Source organism: Melospiza georgiana, chromosome 26, assembly GCF_028018845.1.
Source record: "Melospiza georgiana isolate bMelGeo1 chromosome 26, bMelGeo1.pri, whole genome shotgun sequence".
In the NCBI taxonomy this organism is placed as follows: Eukaryota; Metazoa; Chordata; class Aves; order Passeriformes; family Passerellidae; genus Melospiza; species Melospiza georgiana.
The window spans coordinates 627,765-645,935 of NC_080455.1; positions in this window are offsets into that span (position 1 = coordinate 627,765).

Sequence of the window (18,171 nt, forward strand, 5' to 3'; positions counted from 1 at the left end):
TGACCACCTTCCACAAGCAATAGAGAAACAAGTTGAACATCCAAAAGCCAGGAAGGTACTGCCTCCTAAACTTGCTGAAACAAATGCTAACAACACCTGTAAAGACATTTTACCTTCTCTACCCCTTAGCCCAAAGCCTACCATTGCACAAATGGTCAAGGTATGCACACTTACAGCATCCTTACACCGTGATGCCACCTAGCTATGGCGACCAATCAGGGTGTGGTAGAGGTGCTAGTAGCTTCCCTGGTTATTCCCTGACATACACATGAAAAAGGACCTGGCTTTAAGTGTAGGGTGATGGGACATTTTCAACAGAATTTGAAAAATGCAGACAATTACCGGGGACCTTCTATGTGTCACAGCCACTGCCCTCACTGCCCCCCTCATCCACATGCTTTCCAACACCAGCAAAACAGATGGCCTGCGGGAAACCACACACAGACACAGAAAGGCCCTTCGCGATGACACCAAATGCGAGGCCATTGCGCCCCACGCTACCAAACATCGTGGAGAACCAGCACAGCGACCTTCTCAGATCCAGCGGGACAGCTCGATCGCTGCAGAAAACTCGACAGAAGACAGCTCTGCCCTGGAACCTAAAGGCAGCTGGTAAGCGCCTTTTCAATTCCAATCCACGCTATTTATGTTCACCATATTCCCACAGGCAAATACAGGCCTGAAGGACGGCCCAAAGACATTTTGATTTAAACCATAACCGGGAAAGGGATGCAGACACTCACTCTACTACCTGAGGTACTCACCTTGACCTCTTTGGAGGAGATAACTGTCCAGGCTCTATGCTTAGTCCCTTTTCATTGCAAAAGGAACAGTTATAGCCAGAGCTTTTTTCCTACTTGACACGATCACCACACCAGCTGATCCCATGTTGATGTGGGCACAGACAACAGGCAGAAATAGACCATTCCAAAGTGTGCTTTGTCATGTAAAGGGAGAAAGAGATGTCTTTCAGGACTATTAGACACAAGAGCTGATGACACCATAATTTCCTGCTCTGTTTGGCTAAAAAACGGCCCCTGGTTCCAGCTGCTGGGGTAATTATTAGCTACCAGGGGAGCCACTACCAGCTTCTGGAGTCACAGTATCAGCTGCATGGAAGGTCCTGAGGGCACAGTTCCTACAGTAAGATCATTCGTCGCCCGGGCACCAATAACAATTTGAGGAAAAGACCTGTTGTCCCAAAGCGGGACAAGTCTAGAGATCCTATCAACACCTCAGGATTTCTAGACGGGGCCACAGAGCAGCGCGTCACACTTCAGTCAACCTGGAAGACCAACGACCCCATATGGGTGGATCAGTGGCCCCTCCCAGGCAGAAAGTTAAAGGCCTTGCAGTCTCACATGCAGGAGCAGCTGCCTGTGGGCCACATTGTACCATCTACTAGCCCCTGCAATGTGCCTGTCATTACCATATGAAAGCCTGGCAAAGACAAGAGGTGGCTGCTGCAGGACCTCAGGAAAATCAACGAGGTCACTGAGGACATGGGTGCCCTCCAGTCCAGCCTGCCCTCAGCCTCCATGTTACCTCGAGATTGCCGATGGTGCACCATGCCGTAGTTGTGGGTAGCATCTTTTGGAGTCCTCCTATTTTTCGGATACCTTGTTCGACATTTAGGCTGTGATTGGTGGAGCCTGAGCACAGGAAGAGCATTGTTTTGAAGATTGCACGGGTTGAGATGTAAAGGAAGGCTAGTTCAGGGCGGTTTAATCCAATTGTCATTTTATTTCACAGTTATTGGCAGAGGGTTGTTATAGATCTTAATGACTACGTTTTGATGCCCCCATGCTTCCAAATGACATCCCCTGGTTTGCCTTGTCCGCCCCTAAACCACCAAACACCTTTACAGAGGTACCAGTGGACTGCATTGCCTCAAACAAAGAAGAGTAGCTCAACTATTTGGCAATGGCTTTGATCTCAAAATCTCTCACCCAGATGGAAAAGACATCCTAATGCTATCGTTTTTCATTACATGGACGATACAGTCATTTGTGCAGAAGCTCAAATCATTTTGGACGTTGCGGTACAAGATGTCATCACTGTGGTACAGCAGAAGGGTTTTGAGATTGCAGCAGATAAATTTCAAAAAACAGACCCCTGGAAGTTCCTCGGCCTTAAAAGCACAGAGAGAACCATCACACCCCAAACACTGTACATCAAGGACAACCGAAAAACTCTGCAAGAACTCCAAATGCTCTGTGGAACAATCAGTTGGGTAGGTTCACTCCTGGCAATCACCACAGAAGATCTCATGCCACTGTTCCTGCTCCTTAAAGGCAGAGAAGGACTTGATTCCCGTGATCACTGACACCAGAGGCAGAAGCAGCTGTACAAAAGGTCTCCTGGGTGATTCAAACTAAACAGGCACACAGATACCACCCTAATTTTCCTTTCTCTAAGGCAATCCTTGGTGTACGTCCAAAATTCCATACATTATTGTTTCAGTGGGTCTATACTATCTCAGATCCTGATAATAATTGAATGCGTTTTCAGAGCACACCAACCTACTAAAACAATAACAACCCAACAGAAAGTTATTGCAGAACTAGTGCAGGAAACCTAGAGAGCGTCTGTGCTCCCTTGCAGGAATGGACCTTGTGAATATTTACTTACTTCACACTCAAGAGCACCTCAATTGCCTACTTCGAACATCTGAACCACTGCAATACACCTTAGATCATTTTTACACATATTAGGATCAGTCATCAATTCTACCACCAAAATATTCCTGTGCTGCTCAGGATGTTCAAAATTACCCCACACCCGGCAAGATCCATTGTAGCCACCTGCCCAAATTGTCAGGAACATGGCCTTGCTTCTGTCACAGCAGGAGTCAGTCCAAGAGGACTAGAGTCTCCACATCTGGCAACCAGACATCACAGACTAAGCTCCTTTGGACAGACTAAAATACATCCACGTCTCAATCGACGCCTTTAGCAGTACGTTTTTTGGCTCTGTCCATGCTGCAGAAAAATCAGAAGATGCTATAAAACATTACTTTTTCGTTTGTTCCACCTTAGCAATTCCACAGGAAATTTAAACTGATAATGCTCTTGCTTCTACCTTGCACTGATTCAAACAAGGGGCTTTCTGACCACTGGGGTATAAAACATGTCACAGGCATACCACACTCCACCACAGGACAGTCCATAGCTGAGAGGGCCAACTGAGCCATCGAAAGGATCTTTGATCAACTGAGAGGGGTAATCCAGATATTATCTTCCATTGAGACACTGGCCAAGGCCTTTTATGTACTCAACTTTTTGAACAACTCGTTTAGGGAGACAACTCCCCCAGTCATCATTCAGTTTACTAATTCAACTGCAGCCCAATTAAAAGACCAGCCACCTGTGTCAATCAAAGAACTTGAATCTAAACAATTTATGGACACCTACCCATTAATTACTTGGGGAAGAGAAGATGCCCTTGTCTCTACAGCAACACTCCTAAGATCGATCCCAGCAAAATACATAAAAAATCTTTCTGGGAACGGTGAGGCAAACACCAGAGCCACCATCAGAAGAACAGAATGGAAGCCTAAGAGAGACAGCAGCAGCCTGGGAAAGAAGAAAAAGAAGGACAGAAGAAGATCTCCTAAGCAGCGTTGACCACACACACCAAGACCAAGATAGCTCAGACACCACTAACCTGGATATATGAATTAACATTTGTAAAAGCTATATTTTAGCATTGATATAAGATTCTTCTAATAAGCTGTTTTCACACCCTTGGCTTATGGAACAGAAAGTTTAGTGGCACCTGAACTTATGTTTCATCTTCTACTCACTTTATCTGTTTACTTTTAGCCCAAACAAGCCTCCAGATACTAAATGAGCCCAAGTCAGACGATGCTGCTGTTGGTTGCTGCTGACATAGAGAACTGGATGCTCCTCACTGAGCCGCATGCCTTCAGCTGGCTGCTTCCACAGACAAGCCACAATTTCTTGTCCACGGCCATGGCTGTCAGACACGACAAGGCATGTGTTTTTTCAACCTGCTGTCACATAGGGAGTCAGTATATCAGGGCATCCAGCTGCTAAAAATCAAGGAAAGAAGATCCAGATGGAGGGCAACTACAACTGGTTCACTGGACTTTTCAAACACTGGGGGATAAAAGGCTGACTTTCTTGTTTAGTTAAGACTGTTTTGTGGACTTTGTTTATCGTATTCATTGTGTTGGTTATTTTATCCATTATGCTAAATGCCTGCAAAACTCTATGGCTGAAGCCTTCTTTATAGACAACAAAATGGGAAGTTCTGGGGGCCGAGGGGCCGACCGTTGGAGCTGTAATACCTCAGGGCAAAGTGACCAAGGTAAAAGAGAGACATCGCTCTGAATGCAATGGTCTCGCCCATGGGCATGTGCAGGCTCCTGGTGATGCAGCACGTTTTGTTGGTATCACCCAGTTAAACTGCAGTATTTTTCTTATATGTACTGACTCGAGAATGTTCTCCCCTCTCTTGTACCATTTTGGACCTGGCTTACTGCAATGCTACCCCGATTTCTCTCCGTCATTTTCCCGCTGTGTGCACAGCCCCATTTTGTCTCCCTTCCTGGACCCTCTTCATTGCAATCCACTGAAGTGTTTGCAGATCCCCACAAAGATCCCTCTCTCACCTCGTTCACCAGCAGTTTAAGCAAGCATGCTCCCAGCTCTGGGAGTGCAGGTCACTCAAAGAGGCTGGCTGTGGACAGGCTGAAACACAGGAACTGAGTGCAACAGGGAGCCTGGCCTCTAATAATAGGCATGAAACCCAGAGCAAACCCAACGCAAAACCTTGCATGTCTCTTCTTTATCCTCCTTCTCTCAGTCCTCATGCCACTTTCCCCACTTTGTCTGACTGGGTACTTGGCTTCTCTCTCTCCTCTCTGCAGGTTCAGCTACACGTGTGACCCTGCAGGAACAGCCTGACCCAGGGAAGTGGGAGAGCACTCTTGGTCAGGAACTGTAGTGACAGGATGCAGAGGAATGCGATCAAACTGTAAGAGGTAGAAGAGATTTGATGAATGGAAGAAGTTCTTTACTCTCAGGGGGCTTATCCCTGACACAGGGACCTGTGCAGAGAGGCTGTGGATGCCCCATCCCCAGCAACATCCAAGGCCAGGTGGGACAGGGGCCGCAGCAACCTGCTCTGCTGGGAGCGTGCTCACCTTGGAACCACATCACTTTAAGGGTCCCTTCCAAGCCAAACCATTCAAGGATTGGATCATTCTGCCATCCCCATCTCCCACTGCACAGCACCCCTGAATCTTCAGTGACATCACAGCTCCCAGAGGGTTCCAGGTGGAACGTCCAGGACCTGGAAACGAGCACAGCAGACACTGCAACGGCTGCCAAGGGTCAGTTGCTGCTCACCCTGCGCTCTGACCCTCAGTGCTGAGCTGCTGCTGCTGCCTGGGCTTTTCCTGACGCCTGCTCTGGAGCGCCAATCCCGCAGGATGTGCTCTGCTGTGCCCGTGGAGGTACAGTGCCATGCCAGGCAGGGGGCACCCGGCTTGGGCTGGCTGCAGCCATGTGGGAATGGATGGTGCGGGACAGAAAGCCCACTGGGAGGTGGTGCTTCCCCTTGCAGACTGAGAGAGACACTGTGGAGGCGATGGATGTGGACCAGGGGCTGGAAGAGGATGACATGATGGAGGTGGACTCCTCCTCTACTTCCATGTCCTCCACTGTTGAGGACATGGAAGTAGAGGTGGAGGACAACACTGAAGAAATGGAAGTGGATGAGGAAGATGACACGGAAGAGATGCAAGCTGATGAGGAGGATGAGGAGGGGCCCATGGTCCTTGGATGAAGATGGTTCCCCACAGGTAAGACAGGCAGATGCTTCCCACGCCTTGCCCACACACACACTGGGTCCCCTGATGCCAGCCCTGCCAGCCCCGGCCCAGCCTTTGGGGCCCAGCTGCCAGCCCTGCTGGGCCCAGTGCTGCCAACTGACTCCAGCTCTGCTCCTTCCTTTCTTCCAGGACTCATTCACATCATGGCACTGATGCCATGCCGTTGTAAATACGTTTTAAAGATTAGAAGTTTCCTGTAAATACGTTCACTATGTTTGAAGTTTCCTGTAAATACGTTTTGAAGATTGTTGGCCCATCGGATCCCATGTAAATATGTTCTGTATATTACTGTTGATGTTGGTATAACGCTTGTTATAACGAAACATGTTCTGTAAATCCTATATTTGCCGATCTTCGGCAAATAAATACTGTTTCTTTTAAAAACCTGACTTCTCTTGGCCATTCCTTGGGGCACAGGCAGCCTTTGCACACTTGTGGGTTCCACTTGTTCCGCATTCCCGGGGCTGGAGCTCCCTGGCACGGCCACCCCGGGGCTGGGGGTGCCTGTGCACAGGGGCTCCCACTGACACCACTCCTGGCCCTGGGCACTGCTGCTCTTCCTGGCCTGGGGCACAGCGCTGTCCCCAAGAGCTCAGCTCTCACCAGCTCTCACACAGGGGGCTCTCACAGCACTGGCCCCTGCAGCCATGCCACCAAAGCAGCCAGCAAACCTTCAGCCACCCTTCCTGCTGCAGACACAGGCACTCCTGGGCCCAGAACCGCCAGCAGGCCACAGCCCTGCAAAATTCACCTGCACACTCTCAAGGCCACTAGAGCTTTGGCAACTGGGCCAGCTACATCTGGGCTGCTGCAGGGGCTGATCTTTAAGCCTTGGTACCTCCAAAGGCCCTGGGCTCTGCTTTCCAGCCTGCTCTGCACAGCCCTGAGCCCGTATTGTTCCAGAGACAAAAGCCAAGTCAGGGCATCCTCACCCTGCCCGCATTCCTGCTGCTGCCAGCGGCCACCGGGCCCTGGGCCCGACTCGGGTGACAGCTGCAGGGACAGGGCAGCCTGTGCTGGGCAGGGGGCACGGGGCTGTGGGCCCTGGGGCTGCTGCTGGGGACCATGGTCCCAGAGGGCCCCGAGCTCAGCCCCTGCCCGGCCAGCTGCCCCCATGGCCCCACACTCCCTGAGCATCCCCATCACACCTGCCAGGGGGAAATCCCACGGGCTTCAGGAAAGAAATTCCCCATAGTGACTAAACCAAGGGGTCCAAGGGGAAAGTCAGCACCAGCTGATGTTTACAGCACCTTGACACAGGTGGCTGCAGGGCAGGTGAGATCTCCAGGGCCTCTGGCAGTGCCTGCTCTGCACGTGAGCCTGTGCGGCTGCTCCCAGTGGGACACAGCTCAGGCCAGCCCTCAGCCCCTCACAGCTGATACCAAGGAGCAGGCTCAGAAAGCAGTTTCAGATCACTTCCTGTAGATATTTCAAAGGTCTAAATGTCATTCAAAAACCCAAACTCTAGATTTATTTTTGGTGTTGTGGCATGAGAAGCCATGAAGGTGCCTCTGAATGTGCACTCAGGGCACTTCCACTGCCATCCCAAAGGGAACACAAAGGACAGGCCTCAGCTTTCAGCACTGCTGAGCTCCTCACCCTGCAATGAAGTCTGAGGCAGAGGCAATGTTTTGCAGGCCGGGGGGCCTATCACTGGAATAGTAATACCTCATGACAATCATATAAAGTAAGGTGAATAACCCCTCTGAATACAATGATCTTGCTCAATGTCTTTTGCGGGATCGTGCAGATTCAGCACATTTCTTGGTATCATGAACTTCCTTCTTTCCTTATATATACTCCCCTAGGATGTTCTCCCCTCCCTTAACCTCTATTAGTCCTGAATTACTGCATACAAGGTCCTTTTCCCCACCCTGAAAATCCTTGTGTGCCCACCCCCACTTTGTCTCCCTCCCTGGACCCGCTCCAGCGCATTCCACAGTATTTGCTGTTTCACACATAGATCCCTCTCTTGCCTCATCCATCATGCATTCCAGCAAGCCTGCTCCTAGCTCTGGGAGTGCACATCTCTCACAGTGTCTGGCTGTGGACATGCCACAAGGGGTGCCGAAACAGGGACCTTCTTTGAGAATTCCTGAGAGCCACTCCAGTGAGGATTCAGCTCTTCCACCGTCACGGGACAGAAGACGCCTCGGGTCAGCCACCGCCCTGGAGTGGGACCTGAGTTTTATCAGGGTTTGCTGAAGGCAGCATCAGCACCCTCCAGCAGCAACAGGGCTAGCTCAGCTGCTGAAGCCCAGGGGACATTTTGAACCCTCTGCATCCAGAGCCACCAGAGCAGTGAGTTGGAGGACAGCCGCAGGCAGTGCAGGATCCTTGGGAGATATTTCAGTCCTGTGGGTGGGCCACCCTTTACATCAGGGGCAGCTCTGGGTAACAAATTATCCAATCCTTAGAGGGATACATATCTTCCAGTTAGGGAGGCTCTCCTTTCAGAGTGGAAGACTTTTACTAAAGGAAGTTGGAAGCCTATTGTTCATTGGCATTTTAATGAGTTCACAGACATGTCTGTTGATTCAGTTGGTCATGTAGCATTTTGGGACTCAGGGAAAGACTCTACCTTTTGTAAACTCAGGGAGTGATAAGAGTCGCAACATTTTACCCAAATTTTCATATGATTTATAGAGTTTTCTCAAGGGTTCAAAGTTCTAATATTCAACCCAGACTTTCTGTTCTGCCCCCCACATTCCTGACCCCACTGATACCATTAGGATGAGAGACAGAAACTGCTGTAAAGCACAGACAAGCCACCTGCTGTCTGCCATCTCCCCTCCTTCTCTACCCCCTGCCCACGTCTCTACTGATCACACTGGCCTGCATTCTAGCCTAACCCCTTCTCCAGTACCTCTCCTCCCTGGATCACCCTCAGGTAGCTCACAAAATGTAGTCCCTCCTCTGGAGGGGGTGTTCAATGTCAAACTCCCTCCCACCCCCGGCTGTTTTATCGTGTCCTGCCCCTATGTTGGGTCCCAGCTCTGCGTCAGGTACCACCCCTGCATTGGGATCCAGCGCTTCCTTGCCTACTCTCGCTGCCCAACCCCCTCCAACTCAGCCCCTTGCGGATCCCACACTGTCGGAGCCAGAGGTGTGAGGGGCGGTACCCGGAAGGCCGCCATCTCGGCTACCAGAGGCCCACACCACCGGGCCTGGCCAGTCACCCCAAGGCACCGCTCCTCTGCCAGAGAACAAGTTCCCTCTTCTGGAGAGGAGAGGGAAGGGTCATCCCACCTTGAGCATGAGCCTGAGGATTCTTGGACAAGGATGTGGAAGCTGGCGACAGAAGAGGGGAACTGGGAATTGGTAGCTAAAATACAAGAAGCACCGGTGCAGAAGCAGAGGGGTACTAAGCCCCAATTGGAAGTTCTCATACATGGGAGATGAAAGACCTTTATAAAGCAGCGAAAGACCATGGGAGGGGCTTGCCCTATATTAATCATTTGTTAACTACAATCTATAACAATACATGTGTTGGTGCCCCACAATTTGTGCCACTTTATGCGCATCCTACTTTCTCCCACTGAAATTATTCTGTGGGAAGGAATGGGGAAAAATCTACTACAACAACTATTAAAAGACTATGCTAGAGAAGAGAGGCGGGCACACCTAACACTAGACCATCTAGCCAGGGAGGAAGATTTCACTAAACCTCATTCAATAGACCTTCCTTGAGCTCTGTTAGAAGAGACCTGCAGGGACCTGGGAAATCCCTTCTAAAATTTATTGATCACCTTACACAAGCAATAGAGAAGAAAGTTGAACATCCAAAAGCCAGGAAGGTACTGCTTACTAAACTTGCTGAAACAAATGCTAAAAACACCTTTAAAGACATTTTACCTTCTCTACCCCTCAACAGAAAGCCTACCATTGCACAAATGGTCGTGGCATGCACCATTAGGCCATCCTTATACTGTAATGCTACCCGAGATAATGCTTCCTGTCACGGTGTAGTAGAGGTGCTAGTAGCCTCCCTGGTTATTCCCTGACATACAGATGAAAAAGGACCTGGTTTTAAGTGTAGGGAGATGGGGCATTTCCAACAGCATTATAAAAATACAGGCTATTACCAGGCACCTTCTAGGTGTCACAGCCACTGCCCTCACTGCCCCCTCATCCACATGCTTTCCAACACCAGAAAAACCAGTGGCCTGCGGGAAACCCCACACAGACACAGAAAGGCCCCAGGCAAAGACACCAAATGCGAGGCTGTTCTGCCCTTCTCTCCCCAACATCGTGGAGAACCAGCACAGCGACCTTCTCAGATCCAGCGGGACAGCTCGATCACTGCAGAAAACTCGACAGAAGACAGCTGTGCCCTGGAACCTAAAGGCAGCTGGTAAGCGCCTTTTCAATTCCAATCCACGCTATTTATGTTCACCATATTCCCACAGACAAATACAGGCCTGAAGGACGGCCCAAAGACATTTTGATTTAAACAATAACCGGGAAAGGGATGCAGACACTCACTGTACTACTTGAGGTACTCGCCTTGACCTCTTTGGAGGAGATAACTGTCCAGGCTCTATGCTTAGTCCCTTTTCATTGCAAAAGGAACAGTTATAGCCAGAGCCTACCTCCTACTTGACACGATCACCACAACAGCTGATCCCATGTTGATGTGGGCACAGACAACAGGCAGAAATAGACCCATTCCAAAGTGTGCTTTGTCATGTAAAGGGAGAAAGAGATGTCTTTCAGGACTATTAGATACAAGAGCTGATGACACCATAATTTCCTGCTCTGTTTGGCTAAAAAACGGCCCCTGGTTCCAGCTGCTGGGGTAATTATTAGCTACCCGGGGAGCCACTACCAGCTTCTGGAGTCACAGTATCAGCTGCATGGAAGGTCCTGAGGGCACAGTTGCTACAGTAAGATCATTCGTCGCCCGGGCACCAATAACAATTTGAGGAAAAGACCTGTTGTCCCAAAGCGGGACAAGGCTAGAGATCCTATCAACACCTCAGGATTTCTAGACGGGGCCACAGAGCAGCGCGTCACACTTCAGTCAACCTGGAAGACCAACGACCCCATATGGGTGGATCAGTGGCCCCTCCCAGGCAGAAAGTTAAAGGCCCTGCAGTCCCACGTGCAGGAGCAGCTGCCTGTGGGCCACATTGTACCATCTACTAGCCCCTGCAATGTGCCTGTCATTACCATATGAAAGCCTGGCAAAGACAAGAGGTGGCTGCTGCAGGACCTCAGGAAAATCAACGAGGTCACTGAGGACATGGGTGCCCTCCAGTCCAGCCTGCCCTCAGCCTCCATGTTACCTCGAGATTGCCGATGGTGCACCATGCCGTAGTTGTGGGTGGCATCTTTTGGAGTCCTCCTATTTTTCGGATAACTTGTTCGACATTTAGGCTTTGAATGGTGGAGCCTGAGCACAGGAAGAGCATTGCTTTGAAGATTGCACGGGTTGAGATGTAAAGGAAGGCTAGTTCAGGGCGGTTTAGTCCAATTGTCATTTTATTTCACAGTTATTGGCAGAGGGTTGTTATAGATCATAATGACTACTTTTTTGATGCCCCCACCATTCCAAATGACATCCCCTGGTTTGCCTTGTCCGCCCCTAAACCACCAAACACCTTTACAGAGGTACCAGTGGACTGCATTGCCTCAAACAAAGAAGAGTAGCTCAACTATTTGGCAATGGCTTTGAGCCCAAAATCTCTCGCCCAGATGGAAAAGACATCCTAATGCTATCGTTTTTCATTACATGGACGATACAGTCATTTGTGCAGAAGCTCAAATCATTTTGGACGTTGCACGACAAGATGTCATCACTGTGGTACAGCAGAAGGGTTTTGAGATTGCAGCAGATAAAATTCAAAAGACAGGATGTACCTTGGGCTAAAGAGCACAGAGAGAACCATCACACCCCAAACGATGCGCATCAAGGACAACCCAAACACTCTGCAAGAACTCCAAATGCTCTGTGGAACAATCAGTTGGGTACGTTCACTCCTGGCAATCACCACAGAAGATCTCATGCCACTGTTCCTGCTCCGTAAAGGCAGAGAAGGACTTGATTCCCCTGATCACTGACACCAGAGGCAGAAGCAGCTGTACAAAAGGTCTCCTGGGTGATTCAAACTAAACCGGCACACAGATACCACCCTAATTTTCCTTTCTCTAAGGCAATCCTTGGTGTACCTCCAAAATTCCATACATTATTGTTTCAGTCGGACTATACTATCTCAGGTGCCCTGATAATAATTGAATGCGTTTTCAGAGCACACCAACCCACTAAAACAATAACAACCCAACAGAAAGTTATTGCAGAACTAGTGCAGGAAACCTAGAGAGCATCTGTGCTCCCTTGCAGGAATACACCTTGTGAATATTTACTTACTTCGCACTCAAGAGCACCTCAATTGCCTACTTCAAACATCTGAACCACTGCAATACACCTTAGATCATTTTTACACATATTAGGATCAGTCATCAATTCTACCACCAAAATATTCCTGTGCTGCTCAGGATGTTCAAAATTACCCCACACCCGGCAAGATCCATTGTAGCCACCTGCCCAAATTGTCAGGAACATGGCCTTGCTTCTGTCACAGCAGGAGTCAGTCCAAGAGGACTAGAGAGTCTCCACATCTGGCAACCACACATCACACACTAAACTCCTTTGGACAGACTAAAATACATCCACGTCTCAATCGACGCCTTTACCAGTACGTTTTTTGGCTCTGTCCATGCTGGAGAAAAATCAGAAGATGCTATAAAACATTACTTTTTCGTTTGTTCCACCTTAGCAATTCCACAGGAAATTTAAACTGATAATGCTCTTGCTTCTACCTTGCACTGATTCAAACAAGGGGCTTTCTGACCACTGGGGTATAAAACATGTCGCAGGCATACCACACTCCACCACAGGACAGTCCATAGCTGAGAGGGCCAACTGAGCCATCGAAAGGATCTTTGATCAACTGAGAGGGGTAATCCAGATATTATCTTCCATTGAGACACTGGCCAAGGCCTTTTATGTACTCAACTTTTTGAACAACTCGTTTATGGAGACAACTCCCCCAGTCATCATGCAGTTTACTAATTCAACTGCAGCCCAATTAAAAAAACAGCCACCTGTGTCAATCAAAGAACTTGAATCTAAGCAATTTATGGACACCTACCCATTAATTACTTGGGGAAGAGAAGATGCCCTTGTCTCTACAGCAACACTCCTAAGATCGATCCCAGCAAAATACATAAAAACTCTTTCTGGGAACGGTGAGGCAAACACCAGAGCCACCATCAGAAGAACAGAATGGAAGCCTAAGAGAGACAGCAGCAGCCTGGGAAAGAAGAAAAAGAAGGACAGAAGAAGATCTCCTAAGCAGCGTTGACCACACACACCAAGACCAAGATAACTCAGACACCACTAACCAGGATATATGAATTAACATTTGTAAAAGCTATATTTTAGCATTGATATAAGATTCTTCTAATAAGCTGTTTTTACACCCTTGGCTTATGGAACAGAAAGTTTAGTGGCACCTGAACTTATGTTTCATCTTCTACTCACTTTATCTGTTTACTTTTAGCCCAAACAAGCCTCCAGATACTAAATGAGCCCAAGTCAGACGATGCTGCTGTTGGTTGCTGCTGACATAGAGAACTGGATGCTCCTCACTGAGCCGCATGCCTTCAGCTGGCTGCTTCCACAGACAAGCCACAATTTCTTGTCCACGGCCACGGCTGTCAGACACTACAAGGCATGTGTTTTTTCAACCTGCTGTCACATAGGGAGTCAGTATATCAGGGCATCCAGCTGCTAAAAATCAAGGAAAGAAGATGCAGATGGAGCGCAACTACAACTGGTTCACTGGACTTTTCAAACACTGGGGGATAAAAGGCTGACTTTCTTGTTTAGTTAAGACTGTTTTGTGGACTTTGTTTATCGTATTCATTGTGTTGGTTATTTTATCCATTTTGCTATATGCCTGCAAAACTCTATGGCTGAAGCCTTCTTTATAGACAACAAAATGGGAAGTTCTGGGGGCCAAGGGGCCGACCGTTGGAGCTGTAATACCTCAGGGCAAAGTGACCAAGGTAAAAGAGAGACATCGCTCTGAATGCAATGGTCTCGCCCATGGGCATTTGCAGGCTCATGGTGATGCAGCACGTTTTGTTGGTATCACCCAGTTAAACTGCAGTATTTTTCTTATATGTACTGACTCGAGAATGTTCTCCCCTCTCTTGTACCATTTTGGACCTGGCTTACTGCAATGCTACCCCGATTTCTCTCCGTCATTTTCCCGCTGTGTGCACAGCCCCATTTTGTCTCCCTTCCTGGACCCTCTTCATTGCAATCCACTGAAGTGTTTGCAGATCCCCACAAAGATCCCTCTCTCACCTCGTTCACCAGCAGTTTAAGCAAGCATGCTCCCAGCTCTGGGAGTGCAGGTCACTCAAAGAGGCTGGCTGTGGACAGGCTGAAACACAGGAACTGAGTGCAACAGGGAGCCTGGCCTCTAATAAAAGGCATGAAACCCACAGCACACCCAACGCAAAACCTTGCATGTCTCTTCTTTATCCTCCTTCTCTCAGTCCTCATGCCACTTTCCCCACTTTGTCTGACTGGGTACTTGGCTTCTCTCTCTCCTCTCTGCAGGTTCAGCTACACGTGTGACCCTGCAGGAACAGCCTGACCCAGGGAAGTGGGAGAGCACTCTTGGTCAGGAACTGTAGTGACAGGACGCAGAGGAATGCGATCAAACTGCAAGAGGGGGAAGAGATTTGATGATGGGAAGAAGTTCTTTACTCTCAGGGGGCTTATCCCTGACACAGGGACCTGTGCAGAGAGGCTGTGGATGCCCCATCCCCAGCAACATCCAAGGACAGGTGGGACAGGGGCCGCAGCAACCTGCTCTGCTGGGAGCTTGCTCACCTTGGAACCACATCACTTTAAGGGTCCCTTCCAAGCCAAACCATTCAAGGATTGGATCATTCTGCCATCCCCATCTCCCACTGCACAGCACCCCTGAATCTTCAGTGACATCACAGCTCCCAGAGGGTTCCAGGTGGAACGTCCAGGACCTGGAAACGAGCACAGCAGACACTGCAACGGCTGCCAAGGGTCAGTTGCTGCTCACCCTGCGCTCTGACCCTCAGTGCTGAGCTGCTGCTGCTGCCTGGGTTTTTCCTCACGGCTGCTCTGGAGCGTCAATCCCGCAGGGTGTGCTCTGCTGTGCCCGTGGAGGTAGAGTGTCATGCCAGGCAGGGGGCACCCGGCTTGGGCTGGCTGCAGCCATGTGGGAATGGATGGTGCGGGACAGAAAGCCCACTGGGAGGTGGTGCTTCCCCTTGCAGACTGAGAGAGACACTGTGGAGGCGATGGACGTGGACCAGGGGCTGGAAGAGGATGACATGATGGAGGTGGACACCTCCTCTACTTCCATGTCCTCCCCTGTTGAGGACATGGAAATAGAGGTGGAGGACAACGCTGAAGAAATGGAAGTGGATGAGGAAGATGACACGGAAGAGATGCAAGTTGATGAGGAGGATGAGGAGGAGCCCATGGTCCTTGGATGAAGATGGTGCCCCACAGGTAAGACAGGCAGATGCTTCCCACGCCCTGCCCACACACACACTGGGTCCCCTGACGCCAGCCCTGCCAGCCCCGGCCCAGCCCCTGGGGCCCAGCTGCCAGCCCTGCTGGGCCCAGTGCTGCCAACTGACTCCAGCTCTGCTCCTTCCTTTCTTCCAGGACTCATTCACATCATGGCACTGATGGCATGCCGTTGTAAATACGTTTTAAAGATTAGAAGTTTCCTGTAAATACGTTCACTATGTTTGAAGTTTCCTGTAAATACGTTTTGAAGATTGTTGGCCCATCGGATCCCATGTAAATATGTTCTGTATATTACTGTTGATGTTGTTATAACGCTTGTTATAACGAAGCATGTTCTGTAAATCCTACATTTGCCGATCTTCGGCAAATAAATACTGTTTCTTTTAAAAACCTGACTTCTCTTGGCCATTCCTTGGGGCACAGGCAGCCTTTGCACACTTGTGGGTTCCACTTGTTCCGCATTCCCGGGGCTGGAGCTCCATGGCATGGCCACCCCGGGGCTGGGGGTCCCTGTGCACAGGGGCTCCCACTGACACCACTCCTGGCCCTGGGCACTGCTGCTCTTCCTGGCCTGGGGCACAGCGCTGTCCCCAAGAGCTCAGCTCTCACCAGCTCTAACACAGGGAGCTCTCACAGCACTGGCCCCTGCAGCCATGCCACCAAAGCAGCCAGCAAACCTTCAGCCACCCTTCCTGCTGCAGACACAGGCACACCTGGGCCCAGAGCCGCCAGCAGGCCACAGCCCTGCAAAATCCACCTGCACACTCTCAAGGCCACCAGAGCTTTGGCAACTGGGCCAGCTACATCTGGGCTGCTGCAGGGGCTGATCTTTAAGCCTTGGTGCCTCCAAAGGCCCTGGGCTCTGCTTTCCAGCCTGCTCTGCACAGCCCTGAGCCCGTATTGTTCCAGAGACAAAAGCCAAGCCAGGGCATCCCCACCCTGCCCGCATTCCTGCTGCTGCCAGCGGCCACCGGGCCCTGGGCCCGACTCGGGTGACAGCTGCAGGGACAGGGCAGCCTGTGCTGGGCAGGGGGCACGGGGCTTTGGGCCCTGAGGCTGCTGCTGCTCCTGGGGGCCATGAGCCCAAGAGGGCCCCGAGCTCAGCCCCTGCCCAGCCAGCGGCCCCCAAAGCCCCACACTCCCCAAGCATCCCCATCACACCTGCCAGGGTAAATACCACGGGCTTCTGGTAAGAAATTCCCCATAGTGACTAAACCAAGGGGTCCAAGGGGAAAGTCAGCACCAGCTGATGTTTACAGCATCTTGACACCGGTGGCTGCAGGGCTGGTGAGATCTCCAGGGCCTCTGGCAGTGCCTGCTCTGCACGTGAGCCTGTGCGGCTGCTCCCAGTGGGACACAGCTCAGGCCAGCCCTCAGCCCCTCACAGTTGATACCAAGGAGCAGGCTCAGAAAGCAGTTTCAGATCACTTCCTGTAGATATTTCAAAGGTCTAAATGTCATTCAAAAACCCAAACTCTAGATTTATTTTTGGTATTGTGGCATGAGAAGCCATGAAAGTGCCTCTGAATGTGCACTCAGGGCACTTCCACTGCCATCCCAAAGGTAACACAAAGGACAGGCCTCAGTTTTCAGCACTGCTGAGCTCCCCACCCTGCAATGAAGTCTGAGGCAGAGGCAATGTTTTGCAGGCCGGGGGGCCTCTCACTGGAATAGTAATACCTCATGACAATCATATAGATTTAAAGTAAGGTGAATAACCCCTCTGAATACAATGATCTTGCTCAATGTCTTTTGCGGGATCGTGCAGATTCAGCACATTTCTTGGTATCATGAACTTCCTTCTTTCCTTATATATACTCCCCTAGGATGTTCTCCCCTCCCTTAACCTCTATTAGTCCTGAATTACTGCATACAAGGTCCTTTTCCCCACCCTGAAAATCCTTGTGTGCCCACCCCCACTTTGTCTCCCTCCCTGGACCCGCTCCAGCGCATTCCACAGTATTTGCTGTTTCACACATAGATCCCTCTCTTGCCTCATCCATCATGCATTCCAGCAAGCCTACTCCTAGCTCTGGGAGTGCACATCTCTCACAGTGTCTGGCTGTGGACATGCCACAAGGGGTGCCGAAACAGGGACCTTCTTTGAGAATTCCTGAGAGCCACTCCAGTGAGGATTCGGCTCTTCCACCGTCACAGGACAGAAGACGCCTCGGGTCAGCCACCGCCCTGGAGTGGGACCTGAGTTTTATCAGGGTTTGCTGAAGGCAGCATCAGCACCCTCCAGCAGCAACAGGGCTAGCTCAGCTGCTGAAGCCCAGGGGACATTTTGAACCCTCTGCATCCAGAGCCACCAGAGCAGTGAGTTGGAGGACAGCTGCCTGCAGTGCAGGATCCTTGGGAGATATTTCAGTCCTGTGGGTGGGCCACCCTTTACATCAGGGGCAGCTCTGGGTAACAAATTATCCAATCCTTAGAGGGATACATATCTTCCAGTTAGGGAGGCTCTCCTTTCAGAGTGGAAGACTTTTACTAAGGGAAGTTGGAAGCCTATTGTTCATTGGCTTTTTAATGAGTTCACAGACATGTCTGTTGATTCAGTTGGTCATGTAGCATTTTGGGACTCAGGGAAAGACTCTACCTTTTGTAAACTCAGGGAGTGATAAGAGTCGCAACATTTTACCCAAATTTTCATATGATTTATAGAGTTTTCTCAAGGGTTCAAAGTTCAAATATTCAACCCAGACTTTCTGTTCTG